The sequence below is a fragment of the Schistocerca cancellata genome, chromosome 1 (genome assembly GCF_023864275.1).
Source record: "Schistocerca cancellata isolate TAMUIC-IGC-003103 chromosome 1, iqSchCanc2.1, whole genome shotgun sequence".
NCBI classification, from domain to species: Eukaryota; Metazoa; Arthropoda; class Insecta; order Orthoptera; family Acrididae; genus Schistocerca; species Schistocerca cancellata.
Window position 1 is genome coordinate 9271427 of NC_064626.1, and position 12174 is coordinate 9283600.

Genomic DNA, 12174 nt, shown 5'->3' on the forward strand with positions numbered 1-12174 from the left:
TTTCTTGGTGTGACACATTATCCTGTTGGAAACTGAAAATCCCCCATCATTTTTCTGGGGGAGGGGTGACATGGTACTTTCCCGCAAAAATTCAAACTTCCCCCCAAAATCCACCATCTTGGATGAGGTCATCGCCTCCATCCTTGATTACGGTACTTTGGCGTAGATTTCGCCTTGTTCCAATACTGTAAATGTACAAAACTCTTCCCTGACGTTTCGTCTGTGGCTGCGGGAGACATCCTCCGAGGCAAAGCGGCGAACAGTTCGTAGGATAAGAAACATCCTGGCAGATTAAATCTGTGTACCGAACCGAGAGTCGAACTCGGGACCTTTGCCTTTCGCGGGCAAGTGCTCTACCAACTGAGCTACCCAAGCACGACTCACGCCCCGTCCTCACAGCTTTACTCCTGCCAGTACCTCGCAGGAGAGCTTCTGTAAAGTTTGGAAGGTAGGAGACGAGGTACTGGCAGAAGTAAAGCTGTGAGGACGGGGCGTGAGTCGTGCTTGGGTAGCTCAGTTGGCAGAGTACTTGCCCGCGAAGGCAATAGGTCCCGAGTTCGAGTCTCGGTCCGACACACAGTTTTAATCTGCCAGGAACTTTCATATCAGTGCACACTCAGCTGCAGAGTGAAAATCTCATCCTGGAGTTCGTAGGATGTCTCCCGCCGTCGGAGACGAAACGTCTGGGATGAGTTTTATACATCGAACACTGCCTTTCAGCTCGGACGTTTTAAGTGAAGATTGTTATCTTTATTTTTCATTCATTTCTAAAACTATACAAACATTTAAGGATTTTTTTTGGGGGGGGAGGGGGGGGCGGGGGGGTTGCGCACTTCACTTGGTAAGAACTCCTATAGGATTACTTTGTTGTCCATATGTCTTCCCGTCCAGCTGTTAAGAATGCTTTTTCTCATGAACGAATAAAGGTACCAAGTTGAAATTTATGTCACATTGTAAGGTCTGCGTTCCTTAGCAGTGTCCAAGTCAATGCAATCAATAGATACAGTCATATATGTAAAATATTTTGATGTTTGCAAGCTCTCTTTTCAGAAGTGACAGATCATTTACCTCGGAGCTGCTGGTCTAGCGGTGCTGGCAGTTCCGCCTTTCGCATCGAGCGAGCAGGCTGCCCGGCAGCACTGTGTGTGCACGCAGCCCAGTCCTGTCCTGTCCTGTCCTGTCCTGTCCCGTCCCGTCCCGTCCTGTCCTGTCCTGTCCTGTCCTGTCCTGTCCTGTCCTGTCCCGTCCCGTCCCGTCCTGTCCCGTCCCGTCCTGTCCTGTCCCGTCCCGTCCCGTCCTGTCCTGTCCCGTCCCGTCCCATCCCGTCCTGTCCCGTCCCGTCCCGTCCCGTCCTGTCCTGTCCTGTCCTGTCCTGTCCCGTCCCGTCCCGTCCTGTCCCGTCCCGTCCCGTCCTGTCCTGTCCTGTCCTGTCCTGTCCCGTCCCGTCCCGTCCTGTCCCGTCCCGTCCTGTCCTGTCCCGTCCCGTCCCGTCCTGTCCTGTCCTGTCCTGTCCCGTCCCGTCCCGTCCCGTCCTGTCCCGTCCCGTCCTGTCCTGTCCTGTCCCGTCCCGTCCTGTCCTGTCCTGTCCTGTCCTGTCCTGTCCTGTCCGTGCCCTGCTCACTGGTCACTGTCGCACTGCTCTTGTCTAGCGGAGTTCTTTGTCGGTTTGTTCTCTTTATTTCTGTTGAGTCTCTCAGAAATCTTCACCATCGGGGTACCATTCGTTCAGTTTTGTCATGCTCAATCAGACTCTTTAGAAATTCGTGATTGGTTGGTTAATGCGATTCAAATTTCATCTGGTCAAGTGGAAACTGATAATTTTGATTCTGATTTGCATGCGTGTTTTGTAAACATTCAAGATCCCTCACAAGGAGACCGGCGTATCTCTCAGGTCGGTTGTCACATGATGAATACAGGTCGTGATGGTTCCGCTAGTCAGTCCTTGTTGCAAATGTGGCGATAGAAAATATTCCAATTAGGGTTACTTATTTATTTATTGGCCACAATTAGCCCCCTATCTATATAACAGTTGGTGGGCAGTATTATAACTAATGCAATTCTACTACTACTGTGACAGTGTAATAACAATTAGAATTTATTTTTAATTCTTTGTTAACATAACTGCAGGTTACAAAATGAAATACAAAAATTGGAAAACATAAATAAATAATGATTAAATAGAAGTAGTAAAGAAAGGTGTGAGGGACGTTAGTCAGAGAAAAAAATTTGTCCCTGAAATCGTAGCTGTTCCAGTGACGAGGTCTCGGGAAAACGTCGAGCCAGTCGTCATTGTAACAGCTTTAAAAGTATTTGGTTATACAATTGATACATTTTAGTTTACATAATAGTTTCACTTCATTACTTGTGCTGTGAATTAATCCTAGTCTGATTTTAACTACACAGTTTTTATTTAATTTGTTCTATTGTTAGGTTCCATAATATCACATTGGTCTTTTGACATCGTATGGATAATTACTTCAATGTTTGAGTGACAGGTTCACTTTCTGTATATACTGTTGCACCAGATTCAATGTCAGTGACTGCGTCTGTGTCTCTTTTGAGCCACATGTCTTGCTGTCGTGCTTGTGTTGCGTTTTGTAGTGTTCTTAAGTATGGTCTATTTTGTCTATGGCCATCATGAAGCGTTTGAGATACGTTATTTGTTAGTCTGTTCAGGATGCCCCATTTTTTCTGAACTCTTACTGTGTTTCCTAGTTCTTGTAATACTACATTCGGTCTTAGGTGTGTTAATGTGTTGCAGTGGAGAACTGTATGGTGAGTGGTGCCATGTTCACCACATCCACAGGTTCAGTTGCTTTTAGACCTTTAGATGGGCAGCGTATTGGCCATGTCCCATCATAAAATGGGTCATTACTCTTGTGGGGTCAATGTACTTTAGTCTTATGCATTCTCGTATATTGGAGAAAAAAAGACATGTCGTCCCCTGTCTGTCTGGTCCCATTCCTCCTCCCATTTCTCAGCCCGCCATATGTTAAGCTGTCTTCGGTCTGTTGTGTTGAGTCTAGGTATGCCTTGTATTTTGTCTATCTTCCTTTAACCAGTACGTCGCTGCTAGGTGACGAATAGTGATATCAGTGGGGCAGACACCCATGACCACACACAGTGTCTCTGTGGATGTTGTGCTGAAAGCTGCGGATATTCTGGTGAGCACGCTCCTGTGTCCGCTTGTGACGTTGTTTTTATGTGTGGTCAGTCTGAAGCGGTGTGCCCAAGTGCTCGCAGCAAAACAAACTATTGACTGAAAGAGTGCTATTTGGTATATCCCTAAATGTTAAAAGGATAAGTTCTCCATTACGGCTTGCTCCTTTACGGCAGTTGATTTATGATTCACAAGCTGATGTTGTGTCTTTGGAAGAAGTGTCATTTGATGTGTTTTTCTCCCAGGGCGTACCCTGTTTTTTAATGATGAGTTCTAAAGGCGTGGCCGTGCTTATAGGGGCGGTAATCCGTCGACAGACACTGAAACGCTGCACGATGGTCGTGGTATACTCTGTCGTATTTTGTAAGGAAGAAGCCATTTATTTACTTCGGAAAAATTCACGAAAGGTTTTGATGCGGGAAGATTTCAACTGCATCTTACTCCCTGTGGATCAGACTACCAATTGTAACTACTGTCGTAACCTGGTATGGTGGCGTCATTGGGTCTACTGGATGCATGGACATACAGATATCCCACATTAGTGCGGTTTACATGTTTTACTGCTACTTCTAGTAGCAACTGGAGCGTTTCTATTTGTCTTCTTTCCTATGTAGCCAGCTTTTGTCAACTGATGTTATTCCTGCCAAATTCACTGAACAATGTGCTGTTTAAGAGACTCTTAACCATGTCCCACAGCGGGTACATCTTTCTCGGGATGTCTGGGAACTAAATTTTTACACCTGATGGATTCCTCTCTGGATGATACAATCGGTGCCGTGTGGGAGAAGGAAAGCTGTTCCCAAATGCATTATCCTCTAATTATGTAATGGTGGGTTGCCACTGCCAGAAATCAGCTTCGCATTGCACTCGTGTGTTTTAAGACTGGTAAAGCGGGTGACATGAGGACACGATAATTTTTTATGCTCTCCTTCATAATCATTTTCATAGAGCTCGAGACGTCCCTTTGAGAGGTATGGAAGTTCACCACGCGAAGGCGAAGCTCATGCAACTCAAAAGTCTGCAATTCGATGGCCGATGTTTGAGTTCCCAGCCACTTTCCAGAGTGAGTCTCTGCATCAACTTATTCGACTTGGAGCGCGATCGCAAAGGCTGTGCTTCACTACCATTTGTTGTATAATCCGACGTGACTGGTCATCCCAACCTGACAAATATCTCACCCTTCCCGGTATTTTTCCGATCTTTACACTGGAGTGGATAGAGGCAGTATACAGTCTGCTGATTTACGGCCCTCCTTACAGGACTACAATATTAAACTCATTTAGGTTCATGATGTAGTGCTGAACATCTAGCACTGCCACAGACGGCTCCTCACTTTCGGACTCTCTCTTAAGGTGACAGCACAGAGACGTTGTACATATAAGTTTTATAATCATCTTCTGTTCTCTGCCCACAAAGAATTAGTACATAATACCAATCTATAGAACTCCTTCCCCCCCTCCCCCCCCCACACGCACCCACAGACACATACATACGTACGCACATATAAAACTAATAATAATAATAAATCCTTAAACCTACTCTCTCTCTCTCACTCTCTTTATTTCTCTCTCTCTCTCTCTCTTTCTCTCTCTCTCTCTCTCTCTCTCTCTCTATCTATCTAACTTCACACACACACACACACACACACACACACACTCAAAACAACAGCCAATGACATCTTCCACTGTTCCACTGCCTGCCAACTTGTTTTCATACCTTCTACTGTTCCACTGTCGGCCATCTTGTTATCACAGCTGATAGATAGTGACAGTGACAACTCAAAACACTGAACTTGGCAATGAAGAAGATGACGGGAAAAGAAACCATAAGTGATACATAATGTGAATAGATACACACGCACACATACACACACAACCTTTCGCATAAATTATTAATCTCAGGCATGGATACAACAATTTAGAAATCATGATTTTTGAGTAAATATTTTGCCTACATTAAATTGTATGTAGTTGCATGTGACAAACTGTAAAGAAAAACAGACACTATAAAAACGTAATCCAGGAGGAAAATCACACCATGTGGTAAGAAGGTATGAATACTCAATTTTATGTGCTCCTCAAAAAACTGTAATTACGATTTAGAAACTAATATTTGTATGTATTTAAACAGTAAAGAACATTCCTTATGAGATTTTCACTCTGCAGCGGAGTGTGCGCTGATATGAAACTTCCTGGCAGATTAAAACTGTGTGCCCGAACGAGACTCGAACTCGGGACCTTTGCCTTTCGCGGGCAAGTGCTCTACCAACTGAGCTACCGAAGCACGACTCACGTCCGGTACCCACAGCTTTACCTCTGCCAGTACCTCGTCTCCTACCTTCCAAACTTTACAGAAGCTCTCCTACGAACCTTGCAGAACCAGCACTCCTGAAAGAAAGGATATAGCGGAGACATGGCTTAGCCACAGCCTGGGGGATGTTTCCAGAATGAGATTTTCACTCTGCAGCGGAGGGTGCGCTGATATGAAACTTCCTGGCAGATTAAAACTGTGTGCCCGACCGAGACTCGAACTCGGGACCTTTGCCTTTCGCGGGCAAGTGCTCTACCAACTGAGCTACCGAAGCACGACTCACGTCCGGTACCCACAGCTTTACCTCTGCCAGTACCTCGTCTCCTACCTTCCAAACTTTACAGAAGCTCTCCTGCGAACCTTGCAGAACCAGCACTCCTGAAAGAAAGGATATAGCGGAGACATGGCTTAGCCACAGCCTGGGGGATGTTTCCAGAATGAGATTTTCACTCTGCAGCGGAGTGTGCGCTGATATGAAACTTCCTGGCAGATTAAAACTGTGTGCCCGACCGAGACTCGAACTTGGGACCTTTGCCTTTCGCGGGCAAGTGCTCTACCAACTGAGCTACCGAAGCACGACTCACGTCCTGTACCCACAGCTTTACCTCTGCCAGTACCTCGTCTCTTACCTTCCAAACTTTACAGAAGCTCTCCTGCGAACCTTGCAGAACCAGCACTCCTGAAAGAAAGGATATAGCGGAGACATGGCTTAGCCACAGCCTGGGGGATGTTTCCAGAATGAGATTTTCACTCTGCAGCGGAGTGTGCGCTGATATGAAACTTCCTGGCAGATTAAAACTGTGTGCCCGACCGAGACTCGAACTCGGGACCTTTGCCTTTCGCGGGCAAGTGCTCTACCAACTGAGCTACCGAAGCACGACTCACGTCCGGTACCCACAGCTTTACCTCTGCCAGTACCTCGTCTCCTACCTTCCAAACTTTACAGAAGCTCTCCTGCGAACCTTGCAGAACCAGCACTCCTGAAAGAAAGGATATAGCGGAGACATGGCTTAGCCACAGCCTGGGGGATGTTTCCAGAATGAGATTTTCACTCTGCAGCGGAGTGTGCGCTGATATGAAACTTCCTGGCAGATTAAAACTGTGTGCCCAACCGAGACTCGAACTCGGGACCTTTGCCTTTCGCGGGCAAGTGCTCTACCAACTGAGCTACCGAAGCACGACTCACGTCCGGTACCCACAGCTTTACCTCTGCCAGTACCTCGTCTCCTACCTTCCAAACTTTACAGAAGCTCTCCTGCGAACCTTGCAGAACCAGCACTCCTGAAAGAAAGGATATAGCGGAGACATGGCTTAGCCACAGCCTGGGGGATGTTTCCAGAATGAGATTTTCACTCTGCAGCGGAGTGTGCGCTGATATGAAACTTCCTGGCAGATTAAAACTGTGTGCCCGACCGAGACTCGAACTCGGGACCTTTGCCTTTCGCGGGCAAGTGCTCTACCAACTGAGCTACCGAAGCACGACTCACGTCCGGTACCCACAGCTTTACCTCTGCCAGTACCTCGTCTCCTACCTTCCAAACTTTACAGAAGCTCTCCTGCGAACCTTGCAGAACCAGCACTCCTGAAAGAAAGGATATAGCGGAGACATGGCTTAGCCACAGCCTGGGGAATGTTTCCAGAATGAGATTTTCACTCTGCAGCGGAGTGTGCGCTGATATGAAACTTCCTGGCAGATTAAAACTGTGTGCCCGACCGAGACTCGAACTCGGGACCTTTGCCTTTCGCGGGCAAGTGCTCTACCAACTGAGCTACCGAAGCACGACTCACGTCCGGTACCCACAGCTTTACCTCTGCCAGTACCTCGTCTCCTACCTTCCAAACTTTACAGATGCTCTCCTGCGAACCTTGCAGAACCAGCACTCCTGAAAGAAAGGATATAGCGGAGACATGGCTTAGCCACAGCCTGGGGGATGTTTCCAGAATGAGATTTTCACTCTGCAGCGGAGTGTGCGCTGATATGAAACTTCCTGGCAGATTAAAACTGTGTGCCCGACCGAGACTCGAACTCGGGACCTTTGCCTTTCGCGGGCAAGTGCTCTACCAACTGAGCTACCGAAGCACGACTCACGTCCGGTACCCACAGCTTTACCTCTGCCAGTACCTCGTCTCCTACCTTCCAAACTTTACAGAAGCTCTCCTGCGAACCTTGCAGAACCAGCACTCCTGAAAGAAAGGATATAGCGGAGACATGGCTTAGCCACAGCCTGGGGGATGTTTCCAGAATGAGATTTTCACTCTGCAGCGGAGTGTACGCTGATATGAAACTTCCTGGCAGATTAAAACTGTGTGCCCGACCGAGACTCGAACTCGGGACCTTTGCCTTTCACGGGCAAGTGCTCTACCAACTGAGCTACCGAAGCACGTCTCACGTCCGGTACCCACAGCTTTACCTCTGCCAGTACCTCGTCTCCTACCTTCCAAACTTTACAGAAGCTCTCCTGCGAACCTTGCAGAACCAGCACTCCTGAAAGAAAGGATATAGCGGAGACATGGCTTAGCCACAGCCTGGGGGATGTTTCCAGAATGAGATTTTCACTCTGCAGCGGAGTGTGCGCTGATATGAAACTTCCTGGCAGATTAAAGCTGTGGGTACCGGACGTGAGTCGTGCTTCGGTAACTCAGTTGGTAGAGCACTTGCCCGCGAAAGGCAAAGGTCCCGAGTTCGAGTCTCGGTCGGGCACACAGTTTTAATCTGCCAGGAAGTTTCATATCAGCGCACACTCCGCTGCAGAGTGAAAATCTCATTCTGGAAACATCCCCCAGGCTGTGGCTAAGCCATGTCTCCGCTATATCCTTTCTTTCAGGAGTGCTGGTTCTGCAAGGTTCGCAGGAGAGCTTCTGTAAAGTTTGGAAGGTAGGAGACGAGGTACTGGCAGAGGTAAAGCTGTGGGTACCGGACGTGAGTCGTGCTTCGGTAGCTCAGTTGGTAGAGCACTTGCCCGCGAAAGGCAAAGGTCCCGAGTTCGAGTCTCGGTCGTGCACACAGTTTTAATCTGCCAGGAAGTTTCATATCAGCGCACACTCCGCTGCAGAGTGAAAATCTCATTCTGGAAACATCCCCCAGGCTGTGGCTAAGCCATGTCTCCGCTATATCCTTTCTTTCAGGAGTGCTGGTTCTGCAAGGTTCGCAGGAGAGCTTCTGTAAAGTTTGGAAGGTAGGAGACGAGGTACTGGCAGAGGTAAAGCTGTGGGTACCGGACGTGAGTCGTGCTTCGGTAGCTCAGTTGGTAGAGCACTTGCCCGCGAAAGGCAAAGGTCCCGAGTTCGAGTCTCGGTCGGGCACACAGTTTTAATCTGCCAGGAAGTTTCATATCAGTGCACACTCCGCTGCAGAGTGAAAATCTCATTCTGGATACATCCCCCAGGCTGTGGCTAAGCCATGTCTCCGCTATATCCTTTCTTTCAGGAGTGCTGGTTCTGCAAGGTTCGCAGGAGAGCTTCTGTAAAGTTTGGAAGGTAGGAGACGAGGTACTGGCAGAGGTAAAGCTGTGGGTACCGGACGTGAGTCGTGCTTCGGTAGCTCAGTTGGTAGAGCACTTGCCCGCGAAAGGCAAAGGTCCCGAGTTCGAGTCTCGGTCGGGCACACAGTTTTAATCTGCCAGGAAGTTTCAACATTCCTTATGTTTAACAGCCATAACAATAAAAAAACCACTGGTGCTGCTGCTATTGCAGTGAAAGATGTCTGGGGCAAAAAATTGTGTTTTGCTAAAGGCGAAGCCCACTCAAAAACATATAAGCTTTTTTAGTATGTATCACTTTATAAATTCTGTAATACATCTCATTTTGTTACGTTGGTTGTCTCTTCCAGTATAGGTGAGAGATTCAAATATCGTTAAAAGATATCCCCCCACAACGAAACAAACACGAAACCAAGACTCATATCCGTTGTGCCCTATCCGACGCCTACACGCGCCAGGTGGCAAGTACTGATATAAAATTGATAGGCTAATTAATTAAGCTGTCCCTGAGAGTCACTTTTCATGGTGAGTAATTTTTCTTATTCAGTAGTCGGATTACACTCACTAGGTAGTTCAAATGAAAATTCCTGAAGGGAAGCCGATGTTATTTTCGAGGAACGCTATTGAGAACCGACAGAAGGATTCTACTGCCGGCAACATACATTACGCGTAGGGATCACGCTATTAAAAACACGATCACAACGGCTATGTTACCGTCATTCTGCATAAAAAGCGGTCTTGGTTCTACTGTTACGCTTTCTGGTGGAAATGCTGTATGAGATTTGGAATCAAGTCTTTCCATTCAACTACATACCTGTGTTGGGTCCTACAGAGATGTATTTTAATGATTACAGCCACTTGTGAATCATATTCGTGGAGCTCTCATATCTTGAACTACTTGCTAGAATAAAACTCCAACGTGGCTTTAGACAGTCCCTATGCACCTTGTAACAACTCCTCAGCATCTCCCCGCGCATGTGATCGTTCCAATTTAAGTCGGAACTGAGCGCAAGTAGGAGACCAGTATACCTACCACATTCTACACCCCGTGTAGAAACAGGGTAAGCCGAGTTAATGTGACAGGAGCATGTTTTGACCACTCGACGGAAATGGGAACATGTTGTCCTAGTCTCGCCAACGGTATGCGGCCTGTAAGGTCGGCGCCAAAACGAAACTTTCTCCTGCAACACGAGGTAGTAAAAAAGACAGTGCGAACAGTTACGATGGTGCTTCTTATCGGGAAAATTAGGAAGACTCCATATCATACAGGAACTGGAAGAAGGACGAGGATTTTGCTACTGCACTGCGATGCGTTTCCAAACTACATACTGGCGCACGCTGAACTCGTATTCTGGAGGACGACGGTTCAATTCCGAGTCCGGCCATCCTAATTTAGGTTTTCCGTAATTTCCGTAAACCACTTCAGGCGAATGTCGGGGTGGTTCCTTTGAATGGGCACGGCCGACTTCCTTCCCCACCCTTCCCTAATCCGATGAGACCGATGACCTCCCAGTTTGGTCTCCTCCCACAGATCAACCCCCAACCCCAAACTACATACAGGTTCTACAGTCGAAAGGAGATATGCGTCCCTCAGGATGCATTCACGTGTCATCAGTCTTCTGACTGGTTTGATGTGGCCCGCCACGAAGTCCTCTCCTGTGCTAACCTCATCATCTCATGGTAGGACTCGCAACATACGTCCTCAATTATTTGCTGGATGTATTCCAACCTCTGTCTTTCTCTACAGTTTCTGCCCTCTACAGCTCCCTCTAGTACCATGGAAGTCATTTCCTCATGTCTTAACAGATGTGCTATCATCCTGTCCCTTCTCCTTATCAGTGTTTTGCACATATTCCTTTCCTCACCTAATCTGTGCAGAGCCTCCTCATTCCTTACCTTATCAGTCCACCTAATTTTCAACTTTCGTCTGTAGCACCACATCTCAAATGCTTCGACTCTCTTCTCTTTTGGTTTTCTCATAGTCCATGTTTCACTAACATACAATGCTGTACTCAAAACGTACATTCTCAGAAATTTATTTCTCAAATTAAGTCTATATTTGATATTAGTAGACTTCTCTTGGCCAGGAATGCCCTTTTTGTCATTGCTAGTCTGCTTTTGGTGTCGTTCTTACTTCGTCCGTCACTGGTTATTTTACTGCCTAGGTAGAAGAATTCCTTAACTTCATCTACTTCGTGACCATCAATCCTCGTGTTAAGTTTCTCGCTGTTCTCATTTCTACTACTTCTCATTACCTTCATCTTTCTTCGATTTACTCTCAGTCCACACTCTGTACTCACTAGACTGTTCACTCCGTTCAGCAGATCATGTAATTCTTCTTCACTTTCACTCAGGATAGCAATGTCATCAGCGAATTCTATCATTGATAACTTTTCACCTTGAATTTTAATGCCATTCCTGAACCGTTCTTTTATTTTCATCATTGCTTCTTCCATGTACAGATTGAACAACAGGGGCGAAAGGCGACATCCTTGTCTGACACCCTTTTTAATACGAGCACTTCGTTCTTGGTCGTCCACTCTTATTATTTCCTCTTGGCTGTTGTACATATTGAATGTGACCTGTCTTTCCCTATAGCTTACGGCAACTTTTCTCAGAATTTCGAACATCTTTCACATTTTACATTGTCGAACGCTTTTTCCGGGTGGAAAAATCCTATGAACGTGTCTTGATTTTTCTTTAGTCTTGCTTTCATTATTAACCGCAACGTCAGAATTGCCTCTCTCGTGCCTTTACTTTTCCTAAAGCCAAACTGATCGGCATCTAGCGCATCCTCAATTTTCTTCTCCATTCTTCTGTATATTATTCTTGTAAGCATCTTGGATACATGAGCTGTTAAGCTGATTGTGCGGTAATTCTCACATTTTTCAGCTTTTGCCATCTTGCTGCTGTTCCGAAAGTCAGATGGTATGTCACCAGACTCATACATTCTACACACCAAAGTGAATATTCGTTTTGTTGCCACTTCCCCCAATGAGTTTAGAAATTCTGATGGAATGTCATCTGTCTCTTCTGCCGTATTTTATCTTAAGTCTTCTAAAGCTCTCTTAAATTCTCATTCTAATACTGGATCCCCTATCTCTTCTAAATCGACTCCTGTTTCTTCTTCCATTACCTCAGACAAATATTCCCCCTCATAGAGGCTTTCAGTGTATTCTTTCCACCTATCTGCTCTCTCCTCTGCATTTAACATTGGAATTCCCG

General features: G+C 46.6%; 1 protein-coding gene and 1 non-coding gene across 2 annotated transcripts in view; both read right to left on the minus strand.

Moving 5' to 3' along the window:
* The window catches only part of LOC126163955 (NAD(+) hydrolase sarm1), a 1073782-nt gene that overhangs the window by 949460 nt on the left and 112148 nt on the right, over positions 1–12174 (minus strand). The gene's annotated exons all lie outside the window — the stretch shown is intronic.
* Positions 7778–7852, minus strand: Trnas-uga (transfer RNA serine (anticodon UGA)). Its single transcript has one exon. It is a non-coding gene; the product is annotated as a tRNA-Ser (tRNA).